This window comes from Bos grunniens, chromosome 18 (genome assembly GCF_055505025.1).
Source record: "Bos grunniens cultivar Pamir isolate PY7600 chromosome 18, Bosgru_T2T1.0, whole genome shotgun sequence".
In the NCBI taxonomy this organism is placed as follows: Eukaryota; Metazoa; Chordata; class Mammalia; order Artiodactyla; family Bovidae; genus Bos; species Bos grunniens.
The window spans coordinates 33,408,921-33,435,956 of record NC_141182.1 but is presented as its reverse complement, the minus strand read 5'-3'; the positions used below and the strand labels follow the sequence as shown (position 1 = coordinate 33,435,956).

At 41.5% G+C, this 27,036-nt stretch overlaps 1 long non-coding RNA gene across 17 annotated transcripts in view; it reads right to left on the bottom strand.

Moving 5' to 3' along the window:
• LOC147353365 (uncharacterized) overlaps positions 1 to 27,036 on the bottom strand; it is a 148,127-nt gene that overhangs the window by 89,099 nt on the left and 31,992 nt on the right. For 4 of the 17 annotated variants that reach the window (XR_015145103.1, XR_015145108.1, XR_015145102.1 and 1 more), the window contains exon 3: positions 18,393 to 18,452. The exons of 12 other annotated variants lie outside the window; for them this stretch is intronic. This is a non-coding gene — a long non-coding RNA (uncharacterized LOC147353365). Of the gene's footprint in view, positions 1 to 11,661; positions 13,313 to 18,392; positions 18,453 to 27,036 lie in introns of those variants that run through there. One more of the 17 variants, XR_015145111.1, reaches the window with a different exon arrangement.

The window sequence follows — 27,036 nt, the reverse complement described above, 5'->3', positions numbered from 1 at the left end:
CAAAAATCACAATACTGTCAAATAATTATCCTCCAATTACAATAAATAAATTAAAAATGTAAAAACAAAAAGCCTCTTGATGAAAGTGAAAGAAGAGAGTGAAAAAGTTGGATTAAAGCTCAACATTCAGAAAACTAACATCATGGCATCTGGTCCCGTCACTTCATGGGAAATAGATGGGGAAACAGTGGAAACAGTGTCAGACTTTTTTTTTTGGGGGGGGGGGCTCCAAAATCACTGCAGATGGTGATTGCAGCCATGAAATTAAAAGACACTTACTCCTTGGAAGGAAAGTTATGACCAACCTAGATAGTATATTGAAAAGCAGAGATATTACTTTGCCAACAAAGGTCCATCTAGTCAAGGCTATGGTTTTTCCAGTGGTCATGTATGGATGTGAGAGTTGGACTATGAAGAAAGCTGAGCACCAAAGAATTGATGCTTTTGAACTGTGGTGTTGGAGAAGACTCTTGAGAGTCCCTTGGACTGCAAGGAGATCCAACCAGTTCATCCTAAAGGAGATCAGTCCTGGGTGTTCATTGGAAGGACTGATGCTGAAGCTGAAACTCCAATACTTTGGCCACCTCATGTGAAGAGTTGACTCATTGGAAAAGACCCTGATGTTGGGAGGAATTGGGGGCAGGAGGAGAAGGGGACAACAGAGGATGAGAGGGCTGGATGGCATCACTGACTCGATGCACATGAGTTTGGGTGAACTCCGGGAGTTGGTGATGGACAGGGAGGCCTGGCGTGCTGCGATTCATGGGGTTGCAAAGAGTCAGACATGACTGAGCAACTGAACTGAAAAACAAAAAGAATAAAATAGTACTCAGCCATAAAAAAAAGAATGAAATAATACCATTTCAGCAACATGAACAGACCTAGGGATTTTTATACAAAGTGAAGTAAGTCAGAAAGACAAATGCCATGTGATATCACTTATATGTGGAATCTAAAATACGACAGATGAATTTATCTATGAAACAGAAACAGACTCACAGACAGAGAACCGACTTGTGGTTGCCGAGGCGGGGGGGATAGACTGGGAGTTTGGGATTAGCAGATGCAAACTGTTATATATGGAATTTATAAACAACGAGGTCCTACTGTATAGCACAGGGAGCTCCATTCAATATCCTGTGATAAACCATAATGGAAAAGAAATACAAAGAATGTATGTGTGTAAGTGTGTGTGTGTATAAATATATATAAAATACATACCTAATGTGTGTATGTGTATATGTATATACACACATATATACACACATACACACACATACATACCTGAATCACCTTGCTGTACAGCAGAAATTAACATTGTAAGTCAACTATAATTCAGCAACTTAAAAAACATTACCAGTTATATGCGTGCATGCATGCTGAGTCGCTTCAGTCATGTCCAGCTCTTTGCGACCCTATGGACTGTAGCACACCAGGCTCTTCTGTCCATGGGATTCTCCAAGCAAGAATACTGGAGTGGGTTCCCATTTCCTACTCCAGGGGATCCTCTCTATCCAGCAATTGAACTCACATCTCTTAGTCTCCTGCATTGGCAGGCAGGTTCTTTACCACTAGTGCCGCCTGGGAAGCCCCTTACCAGTCACAGGTGCAAATTATTATTTGACTGTTGGCTTAATTTTCAGGTATCTAAATCTGAGTGTGGACATATTTAAATGTTTGCAATCCACTTTGATTTGCTTTTGTGTGTGTTTATTCATAATCTTGTCTATTTTTCCTATGAAGTTTCTTTTCTTTGTCAATATGTTAAGGTTACTTTAAATATTATAAGACCCATGTTGCATGCAATGCAAAGAGATTTGGGGAATATTATTTTCATATTAAATTTGTGTATACTATATTGTGTTATAAAATTTCCTTTCAATTCTGACTTGAACTAATGTCCCCCCTATTTTCTGTAAAACAATTTTAGGTTCTCAGATCTGATCAACAATGTCCCCATGCCCTATATATCCTATGCATGTTTCTTGAGTTTTATGTAGTATTTTATTTTTATATTTAAGACTTAAATGTATATAAAATATTCATGTATATGGCCTTAGACATTTTTTTTTAGATGGATAGCGAGTTGTACCAATACCATTATGAAATAATCCACTCTTTTCCTGTGGATTAAAATGTATCTTTGCCACTTTTGCTGCTTCTCACAGTTATTAGTCTTTGGTATATAACAAGTTTAACTTGTTAACATTTAATACTTGTACTGACATATTCATAAGTGAACAGTCAGGATTTTTATACTATCTTCATAAGATTTTGGTGTTTTGCTAGCTGCCTGTTAAATTGGTTAGTTTTCTGTTTTTTTTCTATATCTGAACATACATAACATTTGATTGTTTATTAGAAATGATGGATGAAAGTCAACTTTGAATTTGTCTTGTTGCCTTTTTAGTGATAAATTTTAAATTATGTTTCCAGCATTATCTAGGGTAATATTGTATTCTATTTTTTCCCTTCTTGAATCAATCGTGGTAATACATATATTTTTTAGGAAATTATATATTTATTCTAAGTTTTTCAATTGATTCCATAAAGTTGTAGCTATGATTTTCCCTTAATTATTTTAATTTCCTTTCTGTTTGCAGTCATGTCTTCTTTCTCATAATATTACATGTTTCTCTCTTCCTCTACCTCTCTGAGTGTGTGTGTGTCTCTCTCTCTCTAACAAAACCCATAATTGGTCTATTTTATGCCTGGAAAATCCCATGGACAGAGGAGCCTGGTAGGCTGCAGTCCATGGGGTTGCTAAGAGTCAGACAAAACTGAGCAACTTCACTTTCACTTTTCACTTTCATGCATTTGAGAAGGAAGTGGCAACCCACTCCAGTGTTCTTGCCTGGAGAATCTCAGGGACAGGGGAGCCTGGTGGGCTGCTGTCTATGGGGTCACACAGAGTCAGACATGACTGAAGCAACTTAGCAGCAGCAGCAGCAGCATTGGTCTTTCCAAGGAAACATTTTTGGGGTTTCATTGCTTTCTTAAAAACTTGATCAATTATATACTTCATTAAATCCTTCCTATCTTTTGTTTCTTTTTTCTGATTAAATTTCTTTAAATTTCTTAGCTTAGTCTTATTTTTAAATTCTACAATGAATGCATTTATCAATTTAATTTGTAGCTGTACATTTTCCCCTGAGAATAGTATTTTTTTTTGTTTGTTTTTAACTTCTGTAGGTTTTGGTATGTGAGTATTTATGTCTTCATTGATTTCTAGGTTTGTAATTCAATTATTTAGGGGTATTGTTTTTAGTTTTCAACTAATTTTGATTTTGCTTATTTTGGGTAACTATTTCTGAAAGAGATGGGAATACCAGACCACCTGACTTGCCTGTTGAGAAATCTGTATGCAGGTTAGGAAGCAACAGTTAGAACTGGACATGGAACAACAGCCTGGTTCCAAATAGGAAAAGGAGTATGTCAAGGGCGTATATTGTCACCCTGCTTATTTAACTTATATGCAGAGTACATCATGAGAAACGCTGGGCTGGAAGAAGCACAAGCTGGAATCAAGATTGCTGGGAGAAATATCAATAGCCTCAGATATTCAGATGACACCACCCTTATAGCCGAAAATGAAGAAGAACTAAAGAGCCTCTTGATGAAAGTGAAAGAGGAGAGTGAAAAAGTTGGCTTAAAGCTCAACATTCAGAAAATTAACATTATGGCATCCTGTCCCATCACTTCATGGCAAATAGATGGGAAAACAGTGGGAACAGGGGCTGACTTTCTTTTGGGGGGCTCCAAAATCACTGCAGATGGTGACTGCAGCCATGAAATTAAAAGACACTTACTCCTCAGAAGGAAAGTTATGACCAACATAGATAGCATATTAAAAAGCAGAGACAGTACCTTGCCAACAAAGGTCCATCTGGTCAAGGCTCTGGTTTTTCCAGTAGTCATGTATGGATGTGAGAGTTGGACTATAAAGGAAGCTGAGCACTGAAGAATTGATGCTTTTGAACTGTGGTGTTGGAGAAGACTCTTGAGAGTCCCTTGGACTGCAAGGAGATTCAGCCAGTCTGTCCTAAAGGAGATCAGTCCTGGGTGTTCATTGGAGGGACTGATGTTGAAGCTGAAACTCCTAAACTCTGAAACTTCAACTTTGTTGAAGTGCTGACTCATTTGAAAAGACCCTGATGCTGGGAAAGATTGAGGGCAGGAGGAGAAAGGGATGAGAGAGGATGAGATGGTTGGATGGCATCACCAACTCAATGGACATGGGTTTGGGTAGACTCCGGGAGTTGGTGATGGACAGGGAGGTCTGGTGTGCTGCGGTTCATGGGGTTGCAAAGAGCTGGACACAAGTGAGCAACTGAACTATGTCTGGATTTCTGAATTTGTTGGATTTTGATTAAGGAATGTGAATTTTATAATCTCTTTAATTTTATTAATTTCTTTTGTGACCAAGTATATAATTGCATATATTCCTGGTGGCAATAAGTTGGCATAGTGATTGGGAGAACAATTTGTCAATGTGCAGTATTGCTATGGATGTGTGTATTCTGTGACACAGTCATTCCACTTATATTAATACATTTGTATGAAACTCATACATATGCACAATGTCTCCTGTATATGTATATGGGTGTGTTTACAAGTTTGCACAAACATATTGGGAAGATAATGTGCATATATATGTATATATATACATGTATATATATACATATATAAAATTTTATTTAAAAAAAACTGGAATATTTGCAAATGAAGTGACCAATGAGGGATTAATCTCAAAATATCAAACAGGTTGTGCAGTGGTATATCAGAAAAACAACTCAGTGTAAAAATTGGCAGAATATCTATATAGACCATTTCTCCAAACAAGACATACAGATGGCCAAAAAGCCACATGAAAATATGCTCAATATCACTAATTATCAGAGAAAGGCAAACAAGACTACAATGGGTTAAATTATAAATACATCTGTGTGTATACAGATATATGTATATATATGCATGCATGTATAACAATCACTTTGTTATAAACTAACAGAATATTGTAAATCAACTATATTCTGATAAAATTTTAAAAGCACTGGAATTACCCTAATTATTGTACAGATAAGTGGCCTCACACTGGTCAGAATGGCCATCATCAAAAGTCTACAAACAATAAATGCATGAGAAAGAGTGGAGAAAAGAGAATCCTTTAACATTGTTGGTGGAAATGTAAATTGGTAAAACCACTGTGGAGAATAGCATGGAGGTTCCTTACAAAATAGAACTACCATATGATCCAGCTACCCCACTTCTGGGCATAAATGCAGAGAAAACCATACTTTGAAGGGATACACGCACCCCAATATTCATTGCAGCACTATTTACATTAGCCAAGACATGCAAACAACCTAAATGTCCATTGACAGAGGAATGGATAAAGAAGATGAGGTACACATATACAATGGAATACTACTCAGCCATAAAAAGAATAAAATCATGTCACTTGCAGTGATGTGGATGGACCTAGAGATTGTCACACGAAGTGAAGTCAGAGAGAGATAAATATCATGATATCACTCATATGTGGGATCCAATTTTTAAGATTATATAAATGAACTTATATACAAGACAGAAATAGTCTTACAGATTTTAAAAACAAACTTCAGTTATCAAAAGGGAAACATCAAAGAGAGGGATAAATTAAGGGATTGGGATTAATATATACACACTACTATTTATAAAACAGATAACTAAGAAGGACCTACCATACAGAACAGGAAACTCAGTATTCTGTAATAGCCTAAATAGGGAATGGGAAAAGAATATGAAAATTATATATATGTCTGTGTGTATACACATATATGTATATATATATGCATGTATAACAATTACTTGGCTATAAACTAACACAATTTTATAAATCAACTATACTCTGATAAAACTTTAAAAGCACTGGAATTACCCTAATTATCCTACAGGTAAGTGGCCTTTATAACAGGATTGAGTAAATGAAATACAGTTGAGTCACACAGTGAATTTCTATACAATAATTAAAATTAATGTGTATAACAACATAGATGAATCAACACAGAAATATAATACGGGATGCAGACAGTAAGACATGAAGTGCTATGCACAGTATGGAAGCATCTATTTAAATCTGAAGTGCTTGCACCAATACTACACCTTATTTGTGCAAGCATCCACATGTATCCACATACAAAAATATACATGAAGAGGTTACATATCAACTCTCAGATATCGGTTCTCCCTCTGGGGACAGGGAGGGAGGTGAAGCCATACTGTATTATTTACTATTTAAAAGAAAATTGAAACAAAGATGGTAAAATGATAGCAGCTGTTTAATCTCCGAGGAAAGTACCTGGGTGTCTTATTATTGCCTATTCTCTCGCTTGCATTATTAGACAGAGCAGTTGTTCGGCTGGTTCACCACTGTTACTCAGCGTGAAGCACCGAGCTGAGGAAATTTCTCAATTTTAAACAAGTTAGGAAGTGAAGTTCAAGTTAAATTACACAAGAGCCTAAAACTAAAAGAAATGACTTTTTAAGCCTAGAAAATAGACTTGACAAGATTAGGATGAATCACTTTAAATTATTGCAGAGATTTCTAATAGAAGAATTGGATTTGTTCTGCCTAGGGGGCAAATGTAGAAACAGTGGTTTGGAACTGAGAAGTCTCAGATCCTAACCCAAGTTATGGCAGATCAACCCAATGGCCAGAAGTATCTACAACGAGAGGAAGTGACTTTTTTGACAGATGTTCAAACAGAGGTAAAACAACGCTGTAAATGCAAGATGTAGCAATGCTCCACAATACTAACGGATATACTTTACTGAGTGCTTTCTATATTTTAAGCATTTTAAGTGTACTAGTTTTTAAAATTTCCATAACAACCTTATGAGTTTATAGCAGTTTGTACAAATAACTGCTATGAGGCTTGCAAAGCACATACCACAGTATCTGGCACTTGATCATCTCACAGGGAATCATGTAGTTATTATTTTACAAACAAGCTTGATTAGGACCCCACTTCTTATCCCAAACTTGGTAGTCAACCAGAGGGTTATTATAAAGAGAATAGACACTGAGTCTTAACACATTCATACACAGTGAATTTACTACCTAAGTCACTCCTTCGTGAGGTGGTTAGACATAGAATAAGGAAGCAAGGATGAGGTGCAGGTATTTCGACCAAGATAACACACGCCTGTCAAACCTGGGTGTTGGAGAAGGCATTGAACCCAGAAGTCTGTAAGCTTGGAGTAGTAGAAAGGTCTCTGTCTTTTACAAGTGGCTTTGTGTCCCTGAGCTAGTACTTTTATGTCACCGAATCTGGGTCTCCTTAGCTTGAAGTCACCTTTGTCTCCAAATTCTATGCTGTTTAGATCCCATGTGGGGTCAGTGGAGACAAGTTCTCAGAAAACAGATGACCCAATTCAGTTGACCCTTGAACAATGTAAATGTTAGGGGTGCCAACCCCTTAATAATTGAAGTTCTACATGTAACTTCTGACTCCCCCAAACCTTAACCACTTATAGCCTACTGTTGAAAGAAGTTTTACCTTACCTATTTAATGTAAGCAATTGGTTAACACATATTTTATATGTTATGTGTATTATATACTGTATTCTTACAATAAAGTAAGCTAGAGAAAAGAAGATGTGTTAAAATCATAGGGACTTCGCTAGCGGTCCAGTGGCTAAGACTTTGGGCTTCCAGTGCAGGGGGCCTGGGTTTGATCTCTGGTCAGGGAACTAGATCCTGCATGCTTCAACTAAGAGTTGGCAGGCTGCAATCCCGCATGCCCCAGTGAAGATCAAAGACCCCAAGGGATGCAATTAAGACCTGGTGCAGCCAAATAAATAATAAATATAATAATTATTATATTTAACTTATAAAATAATTTAAAATAATTGTATTTTATTATTAAAAGTAGTAAAAAAAATTATAAAGAAGAGATATACATTTATACTATATATGGGTATTTATTGCAAAAAAACCCCACATAAGTGGACCTGTGCAGTTCAAACTCATGTTATTCTAGGGTCACCTGTACACAAACAGGAGACAGAAGCTCTTTCCTTAATTTAAACCTGTTGATAAACCTGCTGTATTAACTATCAGGCCTGTTTGCATACTGCATCCTATGTGGCTGCTTCCTCCCAATGATGGACATGTTCGGAGCTTTTCAGATCCTGGGAATGATTTGGGTGGATAATGTCAGCTGATTATGAATTTCTGATGTGTGGCCCATAGCTATTGGTGATGAATCAGGCTGCTACACAAGGGGACTTTTGATCAAGAGCACATTTCCGCATAATGAGAAGTAAAGTAGTGCAGATTAATGGTGTCAGCATTTTAATGGGACCTGGGAAAATGGCTGGGTGATGGATTCTTTTTGCAGAGAGCAGCCCAGTCTTCTGCTTCTCAGATTTGCATCCGGGGGAGCCCAAGGGGAGCCACTGAAAGGCCATTGCCTCTCCCTTTGACAGGTGTTGGCACAAGAGTTTCCTTTTTGTGGGCACCTCCTCTTTGGGGCTGTCCTTTCCCCCACTGCATGTGATACTCGGAGCAAGAGACAAGGAACATTGTCCAGGGTCAGGAATGTCAGAAGCACCATCATTAAAAAACATGAAGGAAGTGTATAGTCATTGGGGAGTGCTAGGGTCATGAACGTGGCACTTGCCAAGCAAGGAAAACTTATGAAAGTGGCCCATCTTTATGTCTGGGTGTGGGTGTACACCGGACCTGCCCTCTACATAAGCTTTGTTACCTCAAGTAAACCTGGAGAAGGAAGACCTGTCAGTAAGTGAACATCACCTATAAGCAGCAGACAGGGCCAAGCTCAAGGCCAAGGCATTTCATGAGGTTTGGGCTATTGCTGTGAATACCAAGTCGTATCTACTGAACATCTACAGGATGCGGAGAAGATGCACACCCTTTGCATTTATCATTTCAGTGAATAATCCCCCTGCAGTGAAGGTATTCATATTACCATTTTATGGATGAGGAACCCTAGGCATTGGGTGTTTATCTGCCTCTTTTGAAATTACATAGAAAACAATAATAACAGCAATAATAATCATGATTATACTCATGATCATAATTGCTAACATTTGCACAGCTTTCACGATGAGCTGTCTCCACTCTTCCATGAGCCTGCTGGGTATGAATTTACCAGAGTATCAAAATAATGCTACAAGATCGGGCATTGTAGTTTTACATGTACAAATGTGGAAACTGAGGCACCATAAGGTTATATAACTTGCCCAGGGTCACACATATAAAGATATGATTTGAATTTTAGCATCTTGTATTAACCTCTATGCTTATGAGTCAGATGTAAATGCCAACTTGTAGTGATAACTGGAGTACACTTTTCCCAGTCCTCCCTGCTTCCTTGTGTAACTCCTCATCTGCCTGTGAACTGCTAAAATTACACACTCATAAATATTTATATAAATGTCACTGACCCCTAAATTGAGTTGGGTCTCTGATATATGTTTGCATGCTATTCTTCCTCACTTTTAACACCCATCACAATTTCCTATGAATTCTTACATAACACTGTGTCTTCCCTTGTAGATTTCAAGCTGCAGCAGGGCAGGTGATGGACCATCTTTGCTGAACAGCATCCATATGAATAAAATCACATTTCTAATTGTTACCACATTTCACAAATACTCTTGACAGCATATTGGCAACTGGGAAGGTGTATTTTATAAGGTCTAAGATAAATATTCACTGGAAGGACTGATGCTGAAGCTCCAATACTTTGGTCACCTGATGTGAAGAGCTGACTGTCTGGAAAAGACCCTGATGCTAGGAAAAATTGAGGGCAGAAGAACGGGGCGACAGAGGATGAGGTGGTTGGATGACATCACCGACTCAATGGACATGAGTCTGAGCAAACTCTGGGAGATGGTGAAGGACAGGGAAGTCTGGCGTGCAGGAAGTTCATGGGGTTGCAAGGAGTCAGACACAACTTAGTGACTGAACAACAAGATAAAATATAAAACCATATGTCTAAGCAAACATTCCTACTGGGATTTTTATGGTGCTCCAGGGGGCACCGTAAGAATTAGACAAGAGCATTCCTGAGCAGTGAACACTGAGCTGCAGCAGTGATGCCTGATGCCCCAGGACAGCCAAAGAGAAGAGAAAACCCCTTCTTACCATGTGCTATGAAAACAGCAAATAAACCATGATTTCAAATACAAGCTCTAAATTGAAAAACTATATGCCTTGACTTGCAATCAAATTTCCTCACCATGGCAACTCTGTCTGGCATGATTAGTGATAGGGAGCAAATATGGTGCATTATTAATGATAGCGAGTGGGTTTTCTAAGCTAAGTCATGGAATAAACATTTGTAGATGAAGGGATGAACAAATGATTGAATAAATGAATCAATATAATACATTCGTGTTTGCTCTAAGGAAACCTAAGAATTTTTCCCCTAAGGAAAAATTGATGCTTCTCCACCACAAGATGCTTCTATTTCCAATGATCCTTTATGTGTACACACTACAGTTTCAGGCCTATTTCCTGGTGATTGTCTATGGTCTAAAGATGAACGTTAGGATCTGCATTTTACAAACGAAGAAAGGGCAGTTTGCAGAGGTGAAGAAATTTTTTTTAAATGATGCATCATGGGGACCTCCCTGGTAGTCCAGTGGTTAAGAATCCACCATGCAATGCAGGAGACATGGTTCCATCCCTGGTTGGAGAACGAAGACCCCACGTGCCACAGGGCAACTAAGCCCACGTACCACAACTACTGAGCCCACAGGCCACAACTGGGGAGTCTGTGCACTGCAGAGATATGATACAGAGGGGACCCTGCACATCATAAGTAACACCAGCACAGCCAAGTAAATAAAATAATGTATCATTATTGTTGTTGCTGTTATCTTACATATGCCCTTGCCTTTGAGCAACCTGTTATATGCTAGGGATGATCAGCCCAAAGACAAGCTCAAGTGCAGCAGAGACTAATGGGCTTGGCTGCCTACCAAGAAAAGAGTGGAGGGTCCCAGAGACCAGCACAGCTAAGGACTGCCAGCTGGATCTGAGGAACAAGCAGAGAACTCAGCTACTGTCCCATTTAGAGCAGCACTTACTATGTTCTCAGATCTGTAGTGGTGACCTACTTCTTGTGGCCTCCTCATGCTGGGACATTTGCTCATTTTTCTGCTCCCGAAATCCATGACACTCTGATGTTTATAAGTCCAATGTCAGTCTCACTGCTTGGAACGTGTCTTTAATATTAAAAATGTTTCATGATACGTGGCTTTGTTTATTCAAACCTCATTCTTCCCTCACATCTTAATGATTTTAAAGCTCAGACTATTAATCTTACCCAAGTTAAACCTTCCTCCCAATATGTTCTTTTATAGATATTTCTCAACACAGAAGCTTACATTCATTGCCCTCTATGGACTTTCTTGGGGACAGTAATTAGCTGTGAAGCCTTGTTATCAGTCAGAAATGCTGAAGGAAGTGTTCTAGTATTAGGTCCGACTGGGGGGTGGAAGCTTTCTGGGGTATTCACCCTGCTGAAGTTACTGAATCAAACAATTTAATTCAGTTCATTTTGGGAAAAACATTGACTTTCTCTCTGCACTGGCTACTGTGTAAGTCTAGGGAATAAGATTTACTGAAGCCATCATCATATGGTGATAAGAAGTAAGAGATACAGTAGAATTACAAACAATGAGCTCCATGTAGAAATTTATATAAATAGAGTTCTAGCAGGGACTTCCCTGGTGGTCTAGTGGTTAAGACTTCACCTTCTAAGAGCTGGGGGTACAGGTTCAATCCTTGTTTGGGGAACTAAGATCTCATGCTTCATGGTCAAAAAACACAAAACAGAAGACAAAAGCAATATTGTAACAAAGTCAATAAAGACTTTAAAACTGGTCCACATCGAAAAAAAAATCTTAAAAAAAATTGTTGTTGGGGGAAGAATTAATTCCATCAGGGGAGTTGCTGGGCAAAGTTTCAGGACATAGATAAATACTGAACCAAAGTATGCACTAGACTAAGAAGGACGACACCATTTGACACCAAGGTAAGAGCAGGAGTGAAGACAGCAGAGGGGCACAAAATAGTTTGTGCGTTATGTTGGGAGAACTGTTTCTTCTGCCAGTGTTCTGGTTTCCTTCATTTCCAAGAATAAAATCTTCTTTCTCGGTGTTGGTTTTTTAAACTACTCTTCCTTCAACCTGTAACCATATCCCCAGCCCAGCTCTGTCCACTTGCCTACCTTCTTCCCATTCCTTTAATTCTCAGCTTCCATGCCACATTCTCAAGCTGGCCTGTCCTAACACACTAGACTCAACTCTATTGTTTGCTTTATGCTCTCATCACGTTTTTGAAATCCTCTTTGTTAACTTTCATTACATCCTACATACTTGCTTAATGCCTACCTTCCTCAATCCAGGGTGTTAATTAAATAACGAGGTCATTAGACTGATATGTCTCTAATCCACAGACATAAGCACATTAAAATCTAGTGCTGTAAATACCTTGAAGCTAGGAAACTGAAACACTAGGGACAGCCAATCACAGACAAGGAGGCTTTCAGCTACAGCCAATCAAATACTTTCTTCTTCTTTGCTTCTACATTGTTTCTGTGTAAGTCTTACTTCTGGCTCCTGTTGGCAGAGAGCTCCTAAACCACTTCTGGTTTGGCATTGCCTGATTACAATCAAGTTTTGCTCAAACTCAAAAATTTTAATATGCCTCAGTTTATCTTTTCAGAAGAGTAAACTCATGCAGGCTAGACTGTGTTTGGTTCTCCACGTGTTCTCAGTACCTTCCTCAAGACCTGATCCCTAGATACCACTTGTCAATTTGTTTCTTTGTGAAAATGGTGGGAACTGCCTAGAGATGAGGAAAACATTGACAAAGGAAGAGGAAATTACAGCAAGTTTGAGCGATGTCTTCCATGCAAACATGCTTCCAGACACCTTTATTTGAAAAGGCAAAGTAAACGGAAGAAACACAAACATAATTTTCTTTGAGCTTTTAAGGACTGTTTTATAGGAAAGGAAGATAAAATATGGGTAATTCACAACTATATATACATACATACACTTGGAGGCAGGGGGTAGATGGGCCCTGCCTCTAGGGTAAAGCAATTGGAGACTCCCTGTGGACCCGTACTCCAAGACGAGAATGGCAGGACTATTGAGAGAGGAGGCTGCTGCTAAGTCACTTCAGTCGTGTCTGACTCTGTGCGACCCCATAGACATCAGCTCACCAGGCTCCCCTGTCCCTGGGATTCTCCAGGCAAGAACACTGGAGTGAGAGGAGGCTAGGCCCCACCTAGATAGAAGGTAAGAAACCATATATTTCTCATTCTTGAAGTCTGGAGACCTCTCCAACTACACATGAGCAGAAAGGCTCCTTAGAGGTCAAAAGGGGTGTGATGCTAACTAATGCCAAACTACTCATAGGCCTCTTAGATTCTATCCTGGCTAAGAGTCACATGGACACACAAGGGAGGATCCTGAGATATACCAAATATAGACTCTGAACCAGGTGAATCAAAATGATTGGCTGAGGAAAATCAGAAGAAATTCCCCATAAAAGTGATTCAAACTATCACAAATGCGTGACTCGGGGACTCTCTCTCTGAATCTACTCACATGTCTATGCTCATGTGAGTAGTACTCACATACTGCGCTCTTTTTTTTCCTAAAAAGTACATACTTCTCTATTTTCCATCTTTGTGGGAATTTTTTTTTTTTTTTTCCTGCAAAGTCAAAGAATCAGGGCCTGTCACTGACCATTGGTCTAGTGGCTAGGATTTAGTGCTCTCACTGCCATGACCCAATCTCAATCTCTGGCTGGGAACTGAAGCCCTGCTTCAAACTGCTGCAGGCTGAGGCTCCCCTGGATCACACTGATAATGATTTCTGAGAACTTAATCTCACAGGAAATGATGGTGCTAGAAAAATAGTCTCATATATGTGGCAGTCTTTAAATGTTCTTCAAAGTATGGAGTAATTTATCCATGCATATACCTCAAAAGAAGAAAGGAAAACGAGGGGGAAGACTAAGGGTTCATTCATATCTATGGTAATGGGAAGTAGACGCAACCACATAAATGAAAAGGCCTGTCCAGTCTTACTAGAGGAATGTAGCACCTTGGCTATTGGTTGATTGATTCATTCACCCAGTGAATGTTCACTGAGCACTTGCTCACTCAGTATCATGTCCATCGTTACACCAGGCTCAGACCTTTTTCTTACAGAATTCACCATCCAATAGGAGAAAGACATCAAATAAATAATTAAACGAGAATTAATTCACCACAATGGCCAGGGCACTACCAAGGAGAAGCACAGATTTGAGGGTAGGCTTGGCCACGGGCAAGGCCATGAGAAGGCATCTAAGACAGCTCGTGCACTGGCACTGAGAGAGGGAAGCTAGAGTCAGGCCATGCTCACCAGGCCTTGCGGTGTCTTGAGTGCGTCTAGCCCACCTGCTGGCACCCATAACTCTCGTGGGTTCATTTTTACTTCTCATCATGTAACGAGTGACACCAGATCAGTTCAGTCGCTCAGTCATGTCCAACTCTTTGCGACCCCGTGGACTGCAGCATGCCAGGCCTCCCTGTCCTTCACCACCTCCCGGAGTTTACTCAAACTCATGTCCTTTGGGTCAGTGATGCCATCCAACCATCTCATCCTCTGTCCTTCTCCTCCTGCCTTTGATCTTTCCCAGCGTCAGGGTCTTTCCCAATGAGGCAGTTCTTCGCATCAGGTGGCCAAAGTATTGGAGTTTCAGCTTCAGCATCAGTCCTTCCAATGAATATTCAGGATTGATTTCCTTTAGGATGGACTGGTTGGAACTCCTTATTGTACAAGAGACTCTCAAGAGTCTTCTCCAACACCACAGTTCAAATGCATCAATTCGTCAGCACTCAGCCCTCTTTATGGTCCAACTCTCACATCCATAAATGACCACTGGAAAAACCACAGCTTTGACTAGACTCACCTTTGTTGGCAAAGTAAGGTCTCTGCTTTTTAATATGCTGTCTAGATTGGTCATAACTTTTCTTCCAAGGAGCAAATGTCTTTTAATTTCATGGCTGCAGTCACCATCTGCAGTGATTTTGGAGCCCCAAAGAATAAAGTCTGTCACTGTTTCTACTGTTTGTCCAACTATTTGCCATGAAGTGATGGGACCAGATGCCATGATCTTGGTTTTCTGAATGTTGAGCTTTAATCCAACTTTTTCACTCTCCTCTTTAGTTTCAACAAGAGGCTCTTTAATTCTTCTTAGCTTTCTGCCATAAGGGTGGTTTCATCTGCATATCTGAGGTTATTGATATTTCTCCCAGCAATCTTGATTCCAGCTTGTGCTTCATCCAGCCCAGTGTTTCTCATGATGTACTCTGCATATAAGTTAAATAAGTGACAATATACAGCCTTGACGTACTACTTTCCCTATTTGGAAGCAGTCTGTTGTTCCATGTCCAGTTCTAACTGTTGCTTCCTGACCTGCATATAGGTTTCTCAGGAGGCAGGTCAGGTAGCCTGGTCTTCCCATATGTTTAAGAATTTTCCATAGGTTGTTGTGGTCCACACAGTCAAAGGCTTTGACATAGGCAATAAAACAGAAATAGATTTTTTTCTGGAACTTTCTTGCTTTTTTGATGATCCAGCAGTTGTTGGCAGTTTGATCTCTGGTTCCTTTGCCTTTTCTAAATCCAGCTTGAACATCTGGAAGTTCACAGTTCACGTACTATTGAAGCCTGGCTTGGAGAATTTTGAGCTTAGCTTTACTAGTGTGTGAGATGAGTGCAATTGTGCGGTAGTTTGAACATTCTTTAGCATTGCCTTTCTTTGGGATTGGAATGAAAACTGACCTTTTCCAGTCTTGTGGCCACTGCTGGGTTTTCCACATTTGCTGACATATTGAGTGCAGTACTTTTACAGCATCATCTTTTAGGATTTTAAATAACTCAACTGGAATTCCATTATCTCCACTAGCTTTGTTCATAGTGATGCTTCCTAAGGCCCACTTGACTTCTCATTCCAGGATGTCTGGCTCTAGGTTGGTGATCACACCATCATGATTATCTGGGTCATGAAGATCTTTTTTGCGTAGTTCTTCTGTGTATTCTTGACGCCTCTTCTTAATATCTTTTGCTTCTGTTAGGTCCATACCATTTCTGTCCTTTATTGAGCCCATCTTTGCATGAAATGTTCCCTTGGTATCCCTTGGTTCCCTTTTTCTAAGTTAAGGGCCTGTATCATGGCCTTCCACCTGTCTTTACCAGTATGACTATTTCTTAAACAGAAAAACAAAACAAAACAAAACAAAACTGGGGTCCTCTTAGAATATGTGCACAAGAGGTCTGGAAAACACAAAAATGGACCTTAATCCCCAACCTAGAGGTGACTGCCCCTCTCCTTAGTGAGCTGACCCCCAGACCAAAACCAGTGTGAAGAATTTGACACAGTGATAGTCTTGTTTAGAATAAGAATAGTAACATTATAGTTTTAACTTCTGGATTATTTTGAAATACTGTCTCCCTAGACTTTCTCTCCCTTTTGATTATCTCTAGGTTAAAGAAAAAAAAGAAGAAAACAGAAAGAACATAAAAAGCAACAACAAAATAAACAGCTTCTAGACTCTCTAACAATTCCCAGCCAAGGGCTCATGCCAGTTACTAGATCTATGATGTAGAAGCAGCATCCTGACTTCTGCTTGATTTCATGACTTCCTGATTTACTTTGAATTTAAATTTGGGGATGGGCCAGAAGTCTAGATTGGGCACAGGTTTTAATCCTCTAGAATGCTAAGGTTAGGGAAGAGGAGATGGGTGGAAATGCATGTGAACTGAACTGAAAATGGCATGAACTGAACACTAGTCAGTAATGAAGGATAAACATTCCCCAACAGGGACTTCACCCCCACCATCTCACAGTACTGACTGTTGGCACATTTTGGATCCTGCTGGAATACCTTCTGTGATGGCTAATCTCAATGTCAGCTGGGCCAGGCTATGGTGTCCTGTTTTTGGATAAAACACTAGTTCATAGCGAAGGTATGTGAAGGTGTTTTCTTAGATATGTGTGTGTGTTAGTCACTCAGTCATGTCCAACTCTTTGTGACCCCATGGAGAGTAGCGCACCAGGCTCCTCTGTCTATGAGATTCTCCAGGCATGAATACTGAAGTGTGTAGCCATTCCTTTCTCCAGGGGATCTTCCAAACCCAGAGACAGAACCCAGGTCTCCCACATTGCAAGCAGATTCTTTACTGTCTGAGCCATCAGGGAAGCCCTTTTTAAGATGTTACTGCTGCTGCTGCTAAGTCACTTCAGTCATGTCCGACCCTGTGTGACCCCATAGACGGCAGCCCACCAGGCTCCCCTGTCCCCCGGAATCTCCAGGCAAGAACACTGGAGTGGGTTGCCATTTCCTTCTCCAGTGCATGAAAGGAAAAGTGAAAGTGAAGTCGCTCAGTCGTGTCCGACCCTCAGCGACCCCATGGACTTCAGCCTTCCAGGCTCCTCCATCCATGGGATTTTCCAGGCAAGAGTACTGGAGTGGGGTGCCATTGCCTTCTCCTTCATAACATATGAACATTTAAATTGGTAGCTTTTAAGCAAAGCCAATTACCCTCTGTAATGTGAGTAAGCCTCATCCAATCAGTTGAAGGCCTTGAGAACAAAGACAGGTTTCTCAATGTTGAAGAAATTCTCAAGACCACAAATTAGAAACCCTGCTTGAGTTGTCAGCCTGCTGACCTTTGGAATCCGAACTCAAGCCTGCAACGTCAGCTCTGATCTGAATCTCCAGCCAGTCCTGTGAATTTCAGACTTGCGAGTCACCACATCACAGGAGCAAACTCCTTAAACAAAAACAAACCCTACATATATCTTCAAAGAAAGCCTGCTACACTGACAAGAGCACTTCCTTCTCAGGAAAGGTCTGCTGGGTCTCACTTCTACGTCAGATCCCGGGAATCTCAGATGGCAGTACCAGAAGTGACCTTACCCCGTTTGGCCAGTGGATGAAAATCTCTGTAAACTGCAGTGATACTCAACCTCCAGTCACCAGGGCGGGTGTCAGTCAGGGTCTCCCTTGACTATCTTCACAGCACTAGGGGCATGCCTGGCTCATGAACCACTGCAGACCCCCAGTCTCCCCTGGTGGCCATGCCCTTCTCCCTCCTTTGAACCACCACTCCTGCCACTGCAAAAATGAGGACTTAAGAGCAGAAGGAAAAGTAAGGTTTCCTCTAGCTCTGCAGTGGTAAGACTTTCACTTTGTTGAACATCAGAATTAAAAGGGCAAAACCTCCACCCCGGACCTCCACAGCTACCCCCGCAGATTGGCTGCAGAAGAGAGCCGGGCGAGAGGTAATTAACCACTGCCGATCACTTACAGCTCAATGGGAAGGCCTGGGTCCAGGAATTCCTTTTGCCAGAGGTCCTGGGAGCGTTTGCTGAGGAGAAATGAGTTTGCAAATAAGCACTTTTCTTTGAAAAGGCCCCCTTTCCCCAGCTCCATTAGCTCCCAGCTCGGCTTTCAGCTGCGAGGGCTGTCTTTTCATCTTGAATTTGACATATTCTTCTACTTTAGCCCAGTCACACAGAGCCCTTTGGCAAGCCACTCTCTCCCCCACTGTGAATTGTTGGGTACCAAGGCGGAGAATCAAGTTCGAGGTCGGCCAACTTCTCCCCCACAGCCCTCTGACTCTGTGTCTCTTTGTGTTCAACAATGGGTTTCCACATTTTTGGTTTTCTTTGTCATCAGGAAAGATATTGGAGTCAAACAAAGGGAGAACAAGAATTCCAGACGTGCTGAGAAAATGAGTGAGTGAGTGAGTGTGTGTGTGTGTGTGTGTGTGTGTGCGTGCGCGCGCGCAAGCGCAAGCGCACACATCTGCATGCTGTCTCTAGCCACCCACAAGGCCATTGATCAGCATTTGCAACCCTCAGGAATGTGTGTCATTTAGGGTTGAGTTAGCGGTTGGAGAAATGTTCCTTCCAACTTCTTGCTGTAATGTTTAACCTCTTTCTCCTCTTCGGTGAGGTGAGGAAGCAGAACGCCCTGTGTCTCTGCTCTTACCTGCGGCACTTCTTTAGAATGCAGTCCCAGCTCCCCATCTGCATCGTCCAGCCATTTTCCTTTTCTTGGATTCTCAGCCTGTGTCCTAAGCTTTTCTCATCTCCTGTCTTTTGCTCCCTCCAAAATATGCTCTGACCACATCCTAAGGGATCTTTCTAAGATGTGGATCTGACTACCTAGCTGCCCATTTCCTGGAGATTTAAGTCTAAGCACCTAGGGGTAAGTCAAGGTGCCCTGGGGTTCTGATCATACCCACCACAGCCCCTCGGCTTCCCTTTCTCTTCTCTCCTTCTCGCTCTCCTTGCCTTTCTCTCTCTCCCCACCCACTCTCTTTATTTTTTGTAGCTGTGCTCCTTTCTTGATATCAGTTTTTTGTTTGTTCGTTTTTAAAGGTAAACTCTGCCCTTCCCTAAACTCCTAAGTCCTGATCTACTCTTGCCACCCTAGATGGGTGAGCCATTTATGAAGTTTTCACTGCTCCTCTCCATTCTCAGTGTATCACCTGCATTTGCTCACCTTTCTGGCCAGCCTGAAAGCCCTCTGGGGTGGAAGCTTTCTATCCATAATGGAGCCCTGCATAGCGCGGGACATGTAAACTATCCTCAGCTATTGCACTGGACTAACAGGAGGCATAATACAAATATACTGTAGGAGTTACCCACTCTGACTCTGTAACTGGATTGGTGCAGATTGAATCCTGGCATTCATTGCCTGAGCCTCTATTGCCTTACCTGTGAAATGGGCATAATCATATCACTCTCAGAGCACAGCTGGTCAAAATTCACCAAGATACTGCATACAAAGTGTTCAATGCACCCCTAATATAAACAGTTAATAAAACATTGATATTTACCATCTTTGGGAGGTGGAGACCTGTTTATCTCCTCCCTCTTTGTTCATAGGCCACCTCCATCGCAGTTCCCCACCGAGGTCATTCATTACAGGGGAAGAAAGAGTTAAGCCTGACTCTTCACCACAAATCCACAGGCACTAAATAAGGCTCCAGCGCTGAGGCTTTAAGTATGGGCTGCAGTTAACTATAAACAGCTGTTGGAAGATAATAGCCTTCTACTGGTAAAATAAGGCCAGCCCCCCTTCCTCACAATGAAACCTTTCTTGTAAAGAGCATTCAGAACAGATAGATAGATCTCAGTCTGGCAATAATCAGAATTAAGAGATGGGGGATGGAGGGGCCTTCCCAGATCAGGCCGACATATATATATATATAGCAATTATATTTCCCTTTCCAAAAGCCCAAACACTGGGCGTCTCTTATTGCAGTACATTCCCCCTTTTGTTCCAAGTGGGATACAAAACTCTGGCTCCTGCTGCTCCCTTTCTGGGCCGGCATTAACTCTCATAACAGGCAAAAGAACAGACATTAGCCAAGAAGACATACATATCGTTCTTTATACTAAAGCGCTTCCCTCGGCTAATCTCTTCCCATTTTAGGAAACTGTGTTTGAATCAGAGCTCAGCAGTGTGAGTCTACATGGAATTTAGGCACCTTTAGGCCCATTTTGGAATATAACAAAGGTGAGGTTCCTGCGAGTTGCTTCCATTGTGCTGGACACAGATGCATGGGATGGGCTTGGGGAATAGATTATGGAAAACAATGTTTGTTTCAGAAAACATCCAGAATTTGTTAAACATGTCCCTGGTGTCAGGCAAACAGGAGGCATTTGATGTCTGTGTGTTCTTGAGTGTGCTCATCAACATCCATGTGTGAAGAATGATGAAACAACTCCAGAAGCAAATGGAGTTGCTTTCAGAGAGTGGGTGCTGGAGCCAGTATTTGAAATGGCATTTTGAGTGGGTTGTCTAGTGTAAATTCTACTCATCCATCCATCTAGCCCATCCTTTCTTCCATCTTTCTATCATCTATTGTTCTATAACCTCTCTCTATCTATTGAGTTTGTTGAGAGACTCAGAAAAACTAAGTAGTTTACACAGTGTCAATCAGAAAGTTAGAAGCAGAAACAGGAGATGTAGCAAACCTTACGACTCCCAGGCTTGTGAGTCAATCAGACATGGAAAATCATGGGACTAAAGTCATAGCACTGTTGCAAAACTTCTAGGGCCCACAACAGATTTCCCAACCTGGGGATCTGGCATAGGGACTGAGAACCCCCAGAGAATTTGACTTTGATGGGCCAGTGGGATTTGATGAAATCTTGGAGGGCACAAATAAACCCTTGCATCCACCAGGACCCAGGAGAAAGCAGCAGTGACCCCATAAGAGACTGAGCCAGACTTGCCTGAGAGTGTCCAGGAGCCTCCTGGACAGCGGGTTGGAAGCATGGGTTGACAGTGGTCTGCTGCAGGGTCAGGAGTACTGAATACAATAGTCCTGGGAGCCCCAGCTTGCTGGAATAAGGTCCTTTGTATGAGGTCACCATTACCGCCGTTCCCCCTACCGTGGATTGGTCTCACAGGGAGGGAATACAGCCCCAACCATCAGCAGAAAATTGGAGTAAAGACTTACTGAACATGGTGAGACTTTATTGGGTTGGGGGGGGGCTCCAAAATCACTGCAGACAGTGACTGCAGCCATGAAATTAAGACACTTGCTCCTTGGAAGAAAAACTATGACCAACCTAGACAGCATATTAAAAAACAGAGACATTACTTTGCTGACAAAGCTCGCAACTTTTGTTGCCGAAGTTGAACTGGAATACAAAAGTAGGAAGTCAAGAGATACCTGTAGTAACAAAAATTTGAATGCAGAGTTCCAAAGAATGGCAAGAATAGATAAGAAAGCTTTCCTAAGTGAACAATGCAAAGAAATAGAGGAAAACAATAGAATGGGAAAGACTAGAGATCTCTTCAAGAAAATCATAGCTACCAAGGGAATATTTCATGCAAAGATGGGCACAATAAAGGGCAGAATCCATATGGCCCTCACAGAAGCAGAAGATATGAAGAGGTGGCAAGAATACACAGAAGAACTGTACAAAAATGATCTTAATGACCCAGATAACCACAATGGTGTGATCACTCAACTAGAGCCAAACATCCTGGAGTGTGAAGTCAAGTGGGCCTTAGGAAGCATCATTACGAACAAAGCTAGTGGGGTGATGGAATTCCAGCTGGGCTATTTCTAATCCTAAAAGATGATGCTGTGAAAGTGCTGCACTCAATATACCAGCAAATTTGGAAAACTCAGCAGTGGCTACAGGATGGGAAAGGTCAGTTTTCATTCCAATAAGAAAGAAAGGCAATGCCAAAGATTGTTCAAACTACTGTACAATTGCACTCATCTCACACCCTAGCAAAGTAATGCTCAAAATTCTCCAAGCTAGGCTTCAGTAGTACATGAACCAAGAACTTCCAGATGTTCAAGCTGGAATTTAGAAAAGGTAGAGGAACCAGAGATCAAATTGCCAACACTGCTGGATCATAGGAAAAGCAAAAGAATTCCAGAGAAACCTCTACTCTGTTTCACTGACTATGCTAATGCCTTTGGCTGACTTGGAAAATTCTTCAAAAGATGGGAGTATCAGACCACCTTACCTGCCTCCTGAGAAACCTGTATTCAGGTCAAGAAGCAACAGTTAGAATGGGACATGAAACAATGGACTGGTTCCAAATTGGGAAAGGAGTACGTCAAGGCTGTATTGTCACCCTGCTTATTTAACTTACGTGCAGAGTAAAATGTGAAATGCCAGGCTGTATGAATCACAAGCTGGAATCAAGACTGCAGGGAGAAATATCAATAACCTCAGATATGCAGATGACACCACCCTTATGGCAGAAAATGAAGAGGAACTAAAGAGCCTCTTGATGAAGGTATAAGAAGAGGGTGAAAATGTTGGCTTAAAACTCAACATTCAAAAAACTAAGGTCATGGCATCTGGTCCCATCACTTCATGGCAAATAGACGGGAAAACAATGGAAACAGTGACAGACTTTATTTTCTGGGGCTCCAAAATCATTGTAGATGGTGACTTCAGCCATGACTTTAAAAGATGCTTGCTCCTTGGAAGAAAAGCCATGACAAACCTAGACAGCATATTAAAAAGCAGAGACATTACTTTGTCAACAAAGGTCCATCTAGTCACAGGTATAGTTTTTCCAGTAGTCATGTATGGATGTAAGAGTTGGTCCATAAAGAAGGCTGTGTGTCAAAGAATTGATGCTTTTGAACTGTGGTGTTGGAGAAGGCTCTTAAGAGTCCCTTGGATTGCAAGGAGATCAAACCAGTCTATCCTAAAGGGAATCAGTCCTGAATATTCATCAGAAGGACTGATGCTGAAGTTGAAGCTCTAATACTTTGGTCACCTGATGCTAAGAGCTGACTCATTAGTAAAAAACCCTGATGATGGGAAAGACTGAAGGCAGGAGAAGGGGATGGACAACAGAGGACGAGATGGTTGGATGCCATCACTGACTCAATGTCCATGAGTTTGAGGAAGCCCTGGGAGATGGTAAAGGACAGGGAAGCCTGGCATGTGCAGTCCATGGGGTTGCAAAGAGTCAAACACTACTGAACAACAGCAACAAAGTCAAAGTCTCTGAAGCTTGGGTAAACAAAACTCAGAAGGAGTGGTAGTAGGAGCAGCACTCAGGAGTTATGTTCTGTTTCTTGCTGTGGTCTCAAGAGAAACAGTGTTGTCTGCTGATGTCGATCCCCAGCTAGACCTTATATCTTGGAAAGTAACAGGGATGGTAAGTACTGTTGAATTAACGAATGACTTATGGACCTGCCCACTGCTGTGAAGGCAGCTTTTGCATGCCTAACAATGCAGGAGTAATGAGTACCCTTGGTTATCCTTATTGGAGTTAATCATGAACCAGTAAATGATGGCCTGAGAGATGGACTCTAGTTATTCCCATTTTACAGATAAGGAAACTGAGGTCTGGAAAGATTACAGCACTTGCTTCTTGTCACTCAGTTAAGAAGTTCCAGAGCCAACCAAGGTTCAAAGCTCTATTTTCTGACCTACACCTTGATGTCTTGACTACTAAGATGCCTTACTGAAAAATAATTGAAAAATCATTGCCCTCCATGTATGATGCAAAGCATACTTGTGTTTTTGCTTTGTGTCCTTAAACTGTCAAAAGTGTACCATCCTGAGAGATAACTTTGTCAGTCCTATTTGACATGAGTGAGATCCGAGGCTCTGAGCAGGCACCTGACTTGTCCAAGGTCACTCAGTTTGTGAGATATGGAGATTCCTAAACTCAAGTCCCATGCTTCTTTCACGACAGCATTGATGTGCTGTGCTGTGCTTAGACCCTTAGTCGTGCCCGACTCTTTGTGACACCATGGACTGCAGCCCGCCAGGCTCCCCTGTCCATGGGGATTCTCCAGGCAGGAACACTGGAGGGGTTGTCATGTCCTCCTCCGGAGGATCTTTCAAACCCAGGGATCGGACCCAGGTCTCCCACAATTGCAGGCGGATTCTTCACCGTCTGAGCCACCAGGGAAGCTATCTTCCTGGATATTTTAAATCCACAAGGTGTTATCTGTACTGTGTCCTAGCAAACACAGGTTAAGATCACCTTTCAAAAAATTCTAAGATGTTACCAACTTCAAAATGATCAAACCAACCAAAGAAGAAAAAGGAACAAGGTCCCAGGCTTGGGTTGAGACAAATGTGACAAATGTAGCCCAACTTCTCATCAGTTACTTCCAGGCCAATTCCAGTCAATTACTCTTAGATCCCTGGACGGTTGTGCCAAGAAAGACCATAATCATAATGGGAAAGCATCCGTTGATACTGAATTAAGCAGGTACCATGTTGGAATGCATATGGGTGGCTGGGAGGGAATGTCTTATTTGTCTTTCCAGATGTCCTTTTCCCTTTTCACTCTGCTCTGTGGTTGACCCTACACCAGAGGAGTCCCTTACTCTCCAGTCTCTGGCTGGGTTTGGCCAATGGGGGGCCCACCAGGAGACTGAAAGGAGGGAGAGATGAGTGGAGGTGGTGGTTTTTAGTTCCCTGATTCCCTTGCTGTGGGACCACCATGGCTGATTGCACCCCCTCAGAGGAATGTCACGGCCTCTGCTGGGAGGCTGTCTGCTCTTGGCATTCTCTCTCCAGATCCCAATCCTTCCCCCTTCCTCCTTTACTAGCCCTGGGTCACTGTGCACTGCACGTGTCTTGAGGGTTTCTCACATGGTGCTAGGTCTGTAGAAACATTCTCTTTACCAAACTCTCTCCAACTGGAGTGTGACCAACTGATACACGGTGCCGAATGGCCGAGTGGTCGTGTCATATGGGAACATGTCATGGATGGATGGATGAGTACAGCCTCTTGTGGAAAGGGGATCCTAAAGATGCTTTTCCTCTTTTCTCTCTTGTCTTCCCTTCCCTTCCTTCTCTCGCCTTCTTTTACTGGTGACATTTTATTGTATATTATTATATATTACTGGAAAAGATTGGGGGCAAAAGGAGAAGGGGGTGGCAGAGGATGAGATGGTTAGATAGTATCAGTGACTTAATGGACATAAATTTGAGCAAACTCAGGAGACAGTGGAGAACAGAGGAGCCTGGCGTACTACAGTCCATGGGGTTGCAAAGAGTCAACCAGGACTTAGCGATTGAACAACAACAACAACAACATTATTGCAGACCTTTTTTGGATCTGTCCAACCTCCTTCAACTGAAGACAATGTTGCACAGTGAAGAGTGTCTGGGATCTCACACCCAATGGAACAGACCTGGACTCATTCATATCCAGCTCCAGCCACACCTGAGTGTCCAAGTTCCAAGCTTGGATGGATGGTTAGACATTTGGGGCCTCAGTTTCCTATACAAAATTGGGATAATAACACCTACATCACTAGGTTTTGTGTTATTTTTTGCTTGGAAGACATGGCACCTGTAAAATTACTGTTATTTATAACATTTGACCAAGTTTACATGGATACAGAGTAGAAATTTTGGGATAAGGCTTTTTTTTTTCCCATCTGCCCAAAGTTAGCAGGATGGCAGGGTTCTTTCCTTCTTCCCTCCTTCCCTTCCCTCTTCCCTCACTCCATGACTCTTTTCCTTCTCTTTCTATAATAATTAATCTTGTTGCTTCTTTAACCCTGACAACTTAGAGGTGGTTCTCACCTCTAGGAGTCCTGGAAGACTCAGAGAAGAGGGAGGATTTAACCATCAGCTTTTCATACCATAGAAGCCTCAGCCATCCAGACCCCAGTTAAATTAGATGTTGAGCTTCCTGAAGAGAGGAATTGATATTATTTGTTTCTTTATCCCCAATTCCTGATGTACAGTTTATATACAGCAAATGATTACTGAGTTAATGAGTTATACTGGGTAGTCTTGCTTCCCATAGATATACGGCTTCCCTCCTTTAAATGTGGAATGACTAACTTTTTTATTTAAATCATTTTGAATGAAAACCTTTTCGAAAAATCACCATTTCAAGTAGAGTATACAAAACACTATTTGCATTTAAAAATAATTTGGAAACATCTTTCTGAGCACAGATTATGCCACCATACTTAAATGAACCGGTGCCATCAAGGGAGATTGAGTTGTAGAGACCCTTTGCTTCTTAACCAAATGTTCCTGGATGGTTTCCTATTTTAAATCCTTAAAGCCCAATTTTTCTACTCACTCTCCTCTCTTTCCAGTTGCTGTTTCTAACATGTTGTGGGACTGGATACCAAGAAATTATGAGCATTTGAGTTCTGTGTAAAGTGAGAGTAAAAAGCTCTGAAAAGGTGTGTGCAAAGAGGGAATGGAATGAACACCACCTGCTCTGACTGTTCAGAAACTATTTTCTTGGTATTTTTTAAAATGATGTTAGATATGAGAAAGCATTGGTACCTAAGAATGATTTGGGAAGACAAAATAAAACATCTGCTTTTTTTGCCAAAGGAGGCCAAAGAACACCTTGAAATGCCTTGAGGTGGCATCTGGGCCTAGCATACCTGTGAGGGATTTTATTTGAAGTCCAAATTGTCCATATTGAAATGCCCATCCCTCTAATGTGGATTC